Raw genomic sequence first — 13,085 nt, 5'->3', positions numbered from 1 at the left:
TCATTATTTTGTTTATATGGGTCTTCTCTCTTTTTGATTTTGTCAGTCTAGCTAGGGGCTTGTCAATCTTGTTGATCTTCTCAAAGAACCAACTTTTGGTGATATTTAGCCTCTCTATTGTTTTTTTGTTCTCTATGTCATTTATTTCTGCTTTAATCCTTGTTATTTCTTTCCTTCTACTTGGTTTAGGATTGGTTTGCTGTTCATTTTCTTGCTTCTTTACTTGCTCCATTAGGTCTTTGATTTTAGCTCTTTCTTCTTTTTAGTGTATGCATTTAGTGCTATAAATTTCCCCTCCAGTACTGCTCTTGCTGCATCCCATAGGTTTTGGTATGTTGTGTTCTCATTTTCATTTGTCTCTCTATATTTAGCAATTTCTCTTGCTATGTCTTCTTTAACCCACTGATTGTTTAGGAGTGTGTTGTTTAACCTCCAGGTATTTGTGAATTTTCTAAGTCTCTGAAGGTTATTGACTTCTAATTGCATTCCATTGTGGTCAGAGAATGTGCTTTGAATAATTTCAATCTTTTTAAATTTATTGAGCCTTGTTTTATGTCCCAGCATATGATCTATTCTGGAGAAAGTTCCGTGAGCACTAGAGAAGTATGCGTATCCTGGTGATTTGGGATGTAATGTTCTATATATGTCTGTTAAATCTAATTCATTTATCAGATTGTTTAGGTTTTCAATTTCCTTATTGGTATTCCGTCTGGTTGATCTATCTGTAGGAGAGAGTGATGTATTGAAGTCTCCCACAATTATTGTGGAAACATCAATTGCTTCCCTAGTTTTGCCAGAGTTTCTCTCATGTATTTTTTGGCACCTTGATTGGGTGCATAAACATTTATGATTGTTATTTCTTCTTGTTGAATTGCCTCTTTTATTAGTATGTAGTGGCTTTCTTTGTCTCTCAAAACATCCCTGCATTTAAAGTCTATTTTATCTGAGATTAATATTGCTACACCTGCTTTCTTTGGACTGTAGCTTGCATGAAATATTTTTTTCCATCCTTTCACTTTCAATTTCTTTGTGTCCCTGTGTCTAAGATGAGTCTCTTGTATGCAACATATTGATGGTTCATTTTTTTTAATCCATTCTGTGAATCTATATCTTTTGATTGGGGAGTTTAATTCATTTACATTCAACGTTATAACTGTGAAGGCATTTCTTGAATCAGCCATCTTATCCTTTGGTTTATGTTTGTCACATATATTTTTCCCCTGTCTCTATTAATATCCTTTAGTGTACCCATACCGAATCTCTTTGGTATTGAACCTTTCTCCAAGTCTCTCTGTCCTTTCTTTGTTTCTCTGTCTGTAGGGCTCCCTTTAGTATCTCCAGTAGGGCAGGTCTCTTGTTAGCAAATTCTCTCAGCATTTGTTTGTCTGTGAAAAATTTAAGCTCTCCCTCAAATTTGAAGGAGAGCTTTGCTGGATAAAGAATTCTTGGTTGGAAATTTTTCTCACTCAGAATTTTAAATATATTGTGCCACTGCCTTCTCGCCTCCATGATGGCTGCTAAGTAGTCACTACTTAGTCTTATGCTGTTTCCTTTGTATGTGGTGAATTGCTTTTCTCTTGCTGCTTTCAGAACTTGCTCCTTCTCTTCCATGTTTGACAGTGTGATCAGAATATGCCTTGGAGTGGGTTTATTTGGATTTTTTCTATTTGGAGTTCGCTGGGCATTTATGATTTGTGTATTTATGGTGTTTAGAAGATTTAGGAAGTTTTCCCCAACAATTTCTTTGAATACTTTTCCTAGACCTTTACCCTTTTCTTCCCCTTCTGGAACACCAATGAGTCTTATATTTGGACGTTTTATATTATTTATCATATCCCTGAGGTCCGTTTCGATTTTTTCGATTTTTCCCCCATTCTTTCTTTCGTGCTTTCATTTTCCATTCTGTCATCTTCCAGGTCACTGATTTGTTGTTCAACTAACTCTAGTCTTGTACTATGAGTATCCAGAATCTTTTTAATTTGGTCCACAGTTTCTTTAATTTCCATAAGATTATCTATTTTTTTATTTAGTCTTGCAATGTTTTCTTTCTGCTCTTCTAGGGTCTTCTTTTTTTTTTTTTTTTTTTTTATCATCATTTTATTGAGATATATTCATATACCACGCAGTCATACAAAACAAATTGTACTTTCGATTGTTTACAGTACCATTACATAGTTGTACATTCATCACCTAAATCAATCCCTGACACCTTCATTAGCACACACACAAAAATAACAAGAATAATAATTAGAGTGAAAAAGAGCAATTGAAGTAAAAAAGAACACTAGGTACCTTTGTCTGTTTGTTTGCTTCCCCTACTTTTCTACACATCCATCCATAAACTAGACAAAGTGGAGTATGGTCCTTATGGCATTCCCAATCCCACTGTCACCCCTCATAAGCTACATTTTTATACAACTGTCTTCGAGATTCATGGGTTCTGGGTTGTAGTTTAATAGTTTCAGGTATCCACCACCAGCTACCCCAATTCTTTAGAACCTAAAAAAGGTTGTCTAAAGTGTGCGTAAGAGTGCCCACCAGAGTGATCTCTCGGCTCGTTTTGGAATCTCTCTGCCACTGAAGCTTATTTCATTTCCTTTCACATCCCCCTTTTGGTCAAGAAGATGTTCTCCATCCCACGATGCCGGGTCTACATTCCTCCCCGGGAGTCATATTCCACGTTGCCAGGGAGATTCACTTCCCTGGGTGTCTGATCCCACGTAGGGGAGAGGGCAGTGATTTCACCTTTCAAGTTGGCTTAGCCAGAGAGAGAGGGCCACATCTGAGCAACAAAGAGGCATTCAGGAGGAGACTCTTAGGCACAAATACAGGGAGGCCTAGCCTCTCCTTTGCAGCAACCGTCTTCCCAAGGGTAAAACTTATGGTAGAGGGCTCAACCCATCAAACCACCAGTCCCCTATGTCTGTGGTCATGTTAGCAACCATGGAGGTGGGGTAGGCGAATACCCCTGCATTCTCCACAGGCTCCTCAAGGGGGCACTACATCTTTTTTTTTTTTTTTCCCTTGTTTGTCTTTTTTCTTTTTTTTTTTTTTTTTTTTTAACTTTCCCTTCTTTTTTCAAATCAACTGTATGAAAAAAAAAGTTAAAAAGAAAACAAACATACAATAAAAAAACATTTCAAAGAGACCATAGCAAGGGAGTAAGAAAAAGACAACTAACCTAAGATAACTGCTTAACTTCCAACATGTTCCTACTTTACCCCAAGAAAGTTACATAATATAGCAACATTTCAGTGAACTTGTTCCTACTACATCCATCAGAAATTAACAGACCATAGTCATTTCTGGGCATCCCCAGAACGTTAAATAGCTTATCTGTTCTTCTTGGATTATTGTTCCCCCTTCCTTAATTGCTCTCTACTGCTAGTTCCCCTACATTCTACATTATAAACCATTTGTTTTACATTTTTCAAAGTTCACATTAGTGGTAGCATATAATATTTCTCTTTTTGTGCCTGGCTTATTTCGCTCAGCATTATGTCTTCAAGGTTCATCCATGTTGTCATATGTTTCACCAGATCGTTCCTTCTTACTGCCGCGTAGTATTCCATCGTGTGTATATACCACATTTTATTTATCCACTCATCTGTTGAAGGACATTTGGGTTGTTTCCATCTCTTGGCAATTGTGAATAATGCTGCTATGAACATTGGCGTGCAGATATCTGTTCGTGTCACTGCTTTCCGATCTTCCGGGTATATACCGAGAAGTGCAATCGCTGGATCGAATGGTAGCTCTATATCTAGTTTTCTAAGGAACTGCCAGACTGACTTCCAGAGTGGCTGAACCATTATACAGTCCCACCAACAATGAATAAGAGTTCCAATTTCTCCACATCCCCTCCAGCATTTGTAGTTTCCTGTTTGTTTAATGGCAGCCATTCTAACCGGTGTTAGATGGTATCTCATTGTGGTCTTAATTTGCATCTCTCTAATAGCTAGTGAAGCTGAACATTTTTTCATGTGTTTCTTGGCCATTTGTATTTCCTCTTCAGAGAACTGTCTTTTCATATCTTTTGCCCATTTTATAATTGGGCTGTCTGTACTATTGTCATTGAGTTGTAGGATTTCTTTGTATATGCAAGATATCAGTCTTTTGTCAGATACATGGTTTCCAAAAATTTTTTCCCATTGAGTTGGCTGCCTCTTTACCTTTTTGAGAAATTCCTTTGAGGTGCAGAAACTTCTAAGCTTGAGGAGTTCCCATTTATCTATTTTCTCTTTTGTTGCTTGTGCTTTGGGTGTAAAGTCTAGGAAGTGGCCTCCTAATACAAGGTCTTGAAGATGTTTTCCTACATTATCTTCTAGGAGTTTTATGGTACTTTCTTTTATATTGAGATCTTTGGTCCATTTTGAGTTAATTTTTGTGTAGGGGGTGAGGTAGGGGTCCTCTTTCATTCTTTTGGATATGGATATCCAACTCTCCCAGCTCCATTTGTTGAAAAGACCATTATGGCTCAGTTCGGTGACTTTAGGGGCCTTATCAAAGATCAGTCGGCCATAGATCTGAGGGTCTATCTCTGAATTCTCAATTCGATTCCATTGATCTATATGTCTATCTTTGTGCCAGTACCATGCTGTTTTGGCAACTGTGGCTTTATAATAAGCTTCAAAGTCAGGGAGTGTAAGTCCTCCCACTTCGTTTTTCTTTTTTAGAGTGTCTTTAGCAATTCGAGGCATCTTCCCTTTCCAAATAAATTTGATAACTAGCTTTTCCAAGTCTGCAAAGTAGGTTGTTGGAATTTTGATTGGGATTGCATTGAATCTGTAGATGAGTTTGGGTAGAATTGACATCTTAATGACATTTAGCCTTCCTATCCATGAACATGGAATATTTTTCCATCTTTTAAGGTCCCCTTCTATTTCTTTTAGTAGAGTTATGTAGTTTTCTTTGTATAGGTCTTTTACATCTTTGGTTAAGTTGATTCCTAGGTACTTGATTTTTTTAGTTGCTATTGAAAATGGTATCTTTTTCTTGAGTGTCTCTTCAGTTTGTTCATTTCTAGCATATAGAAACATTACTGACTTATGTGCATTAATCTTGTATCCCGCTACTTTGCTAAATTTGTTTATTAGCTCTAGTAGGTGTATCGTTGATTTCTCAGGGTTTTCTAGATATAAGATCATATCATCTGCAAACAATGACAGTTTTACTTCTTCTTTTCCAATTTGGATGCCTTTTATTTCTTTGTCTTGCCGGATTGCCCTGGCTAGCACTTCCAGCACAATGTTGAATAACAGTGGTGACAGCGGGCATCCTTGTCTTGTTCCTGATCTTAGAGGGAAGGCTTTCAGTCCTCTCACCATTGAGTACTATGCTGGCTGTGGGTTTTTCATATATGCTCTTTATCATGTTGAGGAAGTTTCCTTCAATTCCTACCTTTTGAAGTGTTTTTATCAAAAAGGGATGTTGGATTTTGTCAAATGCTTTTTCAGCATCTATTGAGATGATCAATTGATTTTTCCCTTTTGACTTGTTAATGTGTTGTAATACATTGATTGATTTTCTTATGTTGAACCATCCTTGCATGCCTGGAATGAACCCCACTTGGTCATGGTGTATGATTTTTTTAATGTGTCTTTGGATTCGATTTGCAAGTATTTTGTTGAGGATTTTTGCATCTATATTCATTAGGGAGATTGGCCGGTAGTTTTCCTTTTTGTAGCATCTTTGCCTGGTTTTGGTATTAGATTGATGTTAGCTTCATAAAATGAGTTAGGTAATGTTCCATTTTCTTCAATGTTTTGAAAGAGTTTGAGTAAGATTGGTGTCAGTTCTTTCTGGAAAGTTTGGTAGAATTCCCCTGTGAAGCCATCTGGCCCTGGGCATTTATTTGTGGGAAGATTTTTGATGACTGATTGGATCTCTTTGCTTGTGATGGGTTGGTTGAGGTCTTCTATTTCTTCTCTGGTCAGTCTAGGTTGTTCATATGTTTCCAGGAAATTGTCCATTTCTTCTACATTATCCAGTTTGTTGCCATACAGTTGTTCATAATATCCTCTTATAATTTTTTTAATTTCTTCAGGATCTGCAGTTATGTCACCTTTTTCATTCATTATTTTGTTTATATGGGTCTTCTCTCTTTTTGATTTTGTCAGTCTAGCTAGGGGCTTGTCAATCTTGTTGATCTTCTCAAAGAACCAACTTTTGGTGATATTTATCCTTTCTATTGTTTTTTTGTTCTCTATGTCATTTATTTCTGCTTTAATCCTTGTTATTTCTTTTCTTGTACTTGGTTTAGGATTGGTTTGCTGTTCATTTTCTAGCTTCTTCAGTTGATCTATTAGTTCTTTGATTTTGGCTCTTTCTTCCTTTTTAATATATGCGTTTAGTGCTATAAATTTCCCCCTTAGCACTGCTTTGCTGCATCCCATAGGTTTTGGTATGTTGTGTTCTCATTTTCATTCGTCTCTATATATTTAGCAATTTCTCTTGCTATTTCTTCTTTAACCCACTGATTGTTTAGGAGTGTGTTGTTTAACCTCCAGGTATTGTGAATTTTCTAAGTCTCTGATGGTTATTGACTTCTAATTGTATTCCATTGTGGTCAGAGAATGTGCTTTGAATAATTTCAATCTTTTTAAATTTATTGAGGCTTGTTTTATGTCCCAGCATATGATCTATTCTGGAGAAAGTTCCGTGAGCACTAGAAAAGTATGTGTATCCTGGTGATTTGGGATGTAATGTCCTGTAGATGTCTGTTAAATCTAATTCATTTATCAGATTGTTTAGGTTTTCAATTTCCTTATTGGTCTTCTGTCTGGTTGATCTATCTATAGGAGAGAGTGATGTGTTGAAGTCTCCCACAATTATTGTGGAAACATCAATTGCTTCCTTTAGTTTTGCCAATGTTTCTCTCATGTATTTTGTGGCACCTTGATTGGGTGCATAGACATTTACGATTGTTATTTCTTCTTGCTGAATTGCCCCTTTTATTAGTATGTAGTGGCCTTCTTTGTCTCTCAAAACATCCCTGCATTTGAAGTCTATTTTATCTGAGATTAATATTGCTACACCTGCTTTCTTTTGGCTGTAGCTTGCATGAAATATTTTTTTCCATCCTTTCACTTTCAGTTTCTTTGTGTCCCTGTGTCTAAGATGAGTCTCTTGTATGCAACATATTGATGGTTCATTTTTTTTGATCCATTCTGCGAATCTATATCTTTTAATTGGGGAGTTTAATCCATTTACATTCAACGTTAAAACCGTGAAGGCATTTCTTGAATCGGCCATCTTATCCTTTGGATTATGTTTGCCATATTTTTCCCTCTCTCTATTAATATCCTTTATTGTACCCATACCGAATCTCTTTAGTACTGAACCTTTCTCCAAGTCTCTCTGTCCTGTCTTTGTTTCTCTGTCTGTAGGGCTCCCTTTAGTATCTCCAGTAGGGCAGGTCTCTTGTTAGGAAATTCTCTCAGCATTTCTTTGTCTGTGAAAAATTTAAGCTCTCCCTCAAATTTGAAGGAGAGCTTTGCTGGATAAAGTATTCTTGGCTGGAAATTCCTCTCACTCAGAATTTTAAATATATCGTGCCACTGCCTTCTTGCCTCCATGGTGGCTGCTGAGTAGTCACTACTTAGTCTTATGCTGTTTCCTTTGTATGTGGTGAATTGCTTTTCTCTTGCTGCTTTCAGAACTTGCTCCTTCTCTTCTATGTTTGACAGTGTGATCAGTATATGTCTCGGAGTGGGTTTTTTTGGATTTATTCTATTTGGAGTTCGCTGAGCATTTATGATTTGTGTATTTATGTTGTTTAGAAGATTTGGGAAGTTTTCCCCAACAATTTCTTTGAATACTCTTCCTAGACCTTTACCCTTTTCTTCCCCTTCTGGGACACCAATGAGTCTTATATTCGGACGTTTCATATTATCTATCATATCCCTGAGGTCCATTTCGAGTTTTTCAATTTTTTTCCCCATTCTTTCTTTTATGCTTTCATTTTCCATTCTGTCATCTTCCAGGTCACTGATTCGTTGTTCAACTTCCTCTAGTCTTGTACTATGAGTGTCCAGAATCTTTTTAATTTGGTCAACAGTTTCTTTAATTTCCATAAGATCATCCATTTTTTTATTTAGTCTTGCAATGTCTTCTTTATGCTCTTCTAGGGTCTTCTTGATTTCCTTCATATCCCGTACTATGGTCTCATTGTTCATCTTTAGTTCTTTGAGTAGCTGCTCTAGGTGTGTCTCTTCTGGTCTTTTGATTTGGGTGCTTGGGCTTGGGTTATCCATATCGTCTGGTTTTTTCATATGCTTTATAATTTTCTGTTGTTTTTGGCCTCGTGGCATTTGCTGAACTTGATAGGGTTCTTTTAGGGTTTGTAGACCAGTTGAAGTCCTTATCTCTAATTTATCAGATCTACAGCTTTGTGGAGTACACTTTCTCTAACTAACCAGCAGGTGGCGTCCACGAGCCACCTGTTCTCCACAAGCCAGATCTCCCCTGCTTAGCCTTTTTGGTGAGTGGGGGAGTGAGTCTTGTGGGGCCCAATTGGTGTACCAAGCTTGCGTGTGTAGTTGGTGTTGCCTGCCCTGTATGTGGGGCGTGTTTCTGGGCAGTCGGGGAGGGGGGGTGGCCCTAACAGTCAAATCTCCCTGATGATCCTAGAGTTTTAAAGCTACTGCAATAGTCTAATCCTTCAGTTCAGTCCTGCCACAGTTTGTCTCTGCCACTGACCCACAAGTCTTTGGTATTGGCGTATGGCTCCTGAGACTTGCAAGTGGGCCCCTCTTCCAGGCTGTGCACCCCGGGTCCTCTGTTGAGGGATGACTGTGCTATGTCACAGGTGAGTGCCGTCCCCCCAGGGCAGTTCTGGGCTGCTGGGCTGTGTTGGGAGGCTCCCAGTCTGCTCAAATGATGGCTGAATGGGGCTCTGTTAATTCACACTGCTCCCCCTTCACAGCTCTGGGACATTCAGCTGAGGTTGCAGGGAAGGCTAATGTCCACGCCCAGTTTTGCGGTGTGTCCCTGTTATTTGAAGCACTTCCGTCACACTGGGTTGTCTGGGGCAGCTCTGGGCTATGGGGCTGGCGATGGGCAGGAGTGTTTCCTGTCCACCAGGATGGTGGCTGTGAGCGGACACCCCCCTTTTCTTGGGAAGTTGTGTTGTTTAGTGAATTTTCTCAGCCACTGGATTATTGCCTTTTGTCTCAGAGCTCTCTTAGTTCTGCTCTTGACTTGACGTGCCCAAATTTCAATTCTTTGAAGCTTTCTGTATTGAGCTTCTTAGAGTAATTGTTTTAGAAAAAGCAAAAAGGATTTAAAAAAAAAAAAAAAAAAAAAAAAAAAAAAAAAAAAAAAAAAAACCCGGCCCTCCTCAGAGATCTAATGGGTTATTGAAATGCTAATAGACAAAGCAACCAGGGCCATTAAGGAAAGGTGGACAGGGCAGAGAGATCAGCCTTGCTTCGGGATTTGCATATGCGCCTCAAGGCCTGATCTCCGCCCTTCCCCTTTCTGTGTTCACCAGAACTCCAAAAATCCTCTGCTTTTATTTTGGAGTTTTTCGTGTTGTTTTTTTTCTATGCCTGTCTCCTCTCTGCTGGGCTGGCTGCTCTCAGAGTCTCTGGTGTCTGGTCTCAGTCTATCTATGGTTGGAGTTTGAATCAGTAGAATGAGTTTCCCATAAGAGCAGCCACTGCAATTCTCCCTTCTCCTTCCTGGAGCTGACAGCCCCTCCTCCCCCGGGACTGAGCCTGGCAGGGAGGGGCGCGGGTCCCCTGGCCGCAAAAACTTACAGATTTCGCTGATCTCAGCAGTTCCACATTTTCATGAGTGTTGTATGAAGTATGCCCAAAGACAGATTGCTCTGTGGTGTCCAGTCCACGCAGTTCCTGGCTTTTTACCTACTTTCCTGGAGGAGTAACTAAAACATACAGCTCACCAGTCTGCCATCTTGCCCCGCCTCCTCCTAGGGTCTTCTTAATATCCTTTGTATCCCATACTATGGTCTCATTGTTCATCTTTAGTTCTTTGATTAGTTGCTCTAGAGACTGTGTCTCTTCTGATCTTTTGATTTGGGTGTTTGGGCTTGGGTTATCCATATCGTCTGTTTTTTTTCATATGCTTTAGAATTTTCTGTTGTTTTTGGCCTCTTGGCATTTGCTTAACTTGTTAGGGTTCTTTTAGGATTTGTAGACCAATTGAAGTCCTTATCTCTTATTTATCAGATCTACAGCTTCGTGGCGTACACTTTCTCTAACTAACCAGCAGGTGGCGTCCACGAGCCACCTGCTCTCCACAAGCCAGTTCTCCCCTGCTTTGCCTTTGTGGTGAGTGGGGGAGTGAGTCTTGTGGGGTCGAATTGGTGTACCAAGTTTGTGTGTGTAGTTGGTGTTGCCCACTCTGTATATGGGGTGTGTGTCTGGGCAGTCAGGGAGGGGGGGTGGGTCTAACAATCAAATCTCCCTGGTGATCCTGGAGTTTTAAAACTGCTGCAATAGTCTAATCCTTCAGTTCAGTCCTGCCACAGTTTGTCTCTGCCGCTGACCCACAAGTCCTTGGTATTGGCGTGTGGCCCCGGAGACTTGCGAGTGGGTCCCTCTTCCATGCTGTGCACCCCCTGGTCCTCTGTTGAGGGATGACTGTGCTATGTCACAGGTGAGTGCCATCCCCCCAGGGTGGTTCTGAGCTGCTGGTCTCTGTAGGGAGGCTCCCAGTCTGCTGAAATGATGGCTGAATGGGGCTTTGTTAATTCACACTGCTCCACCTTCCCAACTCTGGGGCAACCAGCTGAGGGTGCAGGGAAGGCTAATGTCCATGCCCAGTTTTGTGGTGTGTGCGTGTTATTTGAAGCACTTCTGTCACACTGGATTGTCTGGGGCAGCTCTGGGCTATGGGGCTGGCGATGGGCAGGAGTGTTTCCTGTCCACCAGGATGATGGCTGTGAGCAGACACCCCCCTTTTCTTGGGAAGTTCTGGTGTTTAATTAATTTTCTCAGCCACTGGATTATTGCCTTTTGTCTCAGAGCTCTCTTAGTTCTGCTCTTGTCTTGACCTGCCCAAATTGCAAGTCTTTGAGGCTTTCTGTTTTGGGCTTCTTAGAGTAATTGTTTTAGAAACAGGAAAAAAAAAGATTAAAAAAAAAAGCCCTCCTTGCAGATCTAATGGGTTATTGAAATGCTAAGAGACAAAGCAACCAGGGCCATTAAGGAAAGGTCCACAGGGCAGAGAGATCAGCTTTTCTTCGGGATTTGCATATGCGCCTCAGGGCCTGAGCTCGGGCCTGAGCTCTGCCCTTCCCCCTTCTATGTTCACCAGAACTCCAAAAATCCTCCGCTTTTATTTTGGAGTTTTTCGTGTTGTTTTTTTTTCTATGTCTGTCTCCTCTCTGCTGGGCTGGCTGCTCTCAGATTCTCTGGTGTCTGGTCTCCGTCTATCTATGGTTGGAGTTTGGATCAGCAGAATGAGTTTCCGATAAGGGCTGCCACTGCAGTTCTCCCTTCTCCTTCCGGGAGCTGACAGCCCCTCCTCCCACGGGACTGAGCCTGGCAGGGAGGGGCGCGGGTCCCCTGCCCGCAAAAACTTACAGATTTCACTGATCTCAGCAGTTCTACGTTTCCATGAGTGTTGTATGAAGTATGCCCAAAGTCAGATTGCTCTGTGGTGTCCAGTCCACGCAGTTCCTGGCTTTCTACCTACTTTCCTGGAGGAGTAACTAAAACATACAGCTCACCAATCTGCCATCTTGCCCCGCCTCTAAACTTTATTTTGTTTGTTTGCTTCCCCCTTTTGGTCCAAGAAGGCTTTCTCAATCCCACAATATCAGGGCCAAGCTCATCCCCGGGAGTCATATCCGGTGTTACCAGGAAGATCTACACCCCTGGGAGTCATGTCCCATGTAGGGTGGAGGGCAGTGAGTTCACCTGCAGAGTCGGCTTAGAGAGAGAGAGAGAGAGGGCCACATCTGAGCAACAAAGAAACACTCAGCGGGAGACTCATAGGTGCAATTATATGCAAATTTAGCTTCTCCTTTGCAGTATCAAGCTTCATAAGGGCAAGCCCCAAAATCGAGGGCTTGGCCTTCTAAACTGGTAGCCCCCAATGCTTGTGAGAATATCGGTAATTCCCCAGGTGGAGAAGCTCAGTATTTCCACATTTCCCCCCAGTCTCTCAAGGGTGCCTCGCAAATCTTTATTCCCTGCCCAGATGACACTGGGATGTGTTGGGGCTCCACACTAACCTGTAGAAACCAACCAGATTTCACTTCCTATTCAACATTCCATGTAATTATGGTTTTTAAATAAATTGACCATACAAGTTAAATTATATAGTGTGATACACAAAAATATAGATTTTGAGCCTAATAAACATCTCTTCCTTTGGTCTCACACAGAAGTTGAAGTTTTAAAAACACCGTCAATATCCTCCGTTACCCTTTAGTCTGATTTACCTTAGTCCTAACCAAGTCTGTTTCGTCCATATCTCTAATTGAAGTCTGTGCTCTTTTTTCGGACCCTAACATTTGCTGTGTGGGGTGAAGCTAACATTCATTGCTGCCAGGTTCTGGCTCTGAGTCTCAGGTGTCACACAGGGTACCCGAAGTTCCGGGGACCAACCAGGTTATACACAAACAGCTCAGCATCTCAGAGTTTAGGAATAACCATTACAGCTCAGGAACAGATGTGACTGTTTTAAGAGCTTGCAGTCTAGGAACCTTTACAATAAGCCTTCCCCTGATAACCTGTGCTCTCAGATTCAATTCTCAGAGTTTGCACACTATAGTTAGTCCACATTAATGAGGCTTTATAATGTTTTTCTTTTCATTCCTGGTTTATTTCACTCAACATACTGTCCTCAATGTCTTTTCACCTAGTTGCATCCCTCACGACTACATTCGTCATGTAGCAGCTCAGTATTCCATTGTATGTAGACATCACAGTCGGCCATTCTGTTCATCAATTGATGTACCCTTAGGCCACCTCCATCCACTGTGAATTGTGAATACTGCCACTGTAAAGATCCCTTTTTTCAGTTCTTCCAAGTATCTACCCAATAACCAAATTGCAGGACCACGTGGCAACCCCATACTTAGCTTCCTGTGGAACCACCATGCTGCCCTC

The sequence above is a fragment of the Choloepus didactylus genome, chromosome 19 (assembly GCF_015220235.1).
Source record: "Choloepus didactylus isolate mChoDid1 chromosome 19, mChoDid1.pri, whole genome shotgun sequence".
NCBI lineage: Eukaryota > Metazoa > Chordata > Mammalia > Pilosa > Megalonychidae > Choloepus > Choloepus didactylus.
This window is presented reverse-complemented; position numbering follows the sequence as displayed.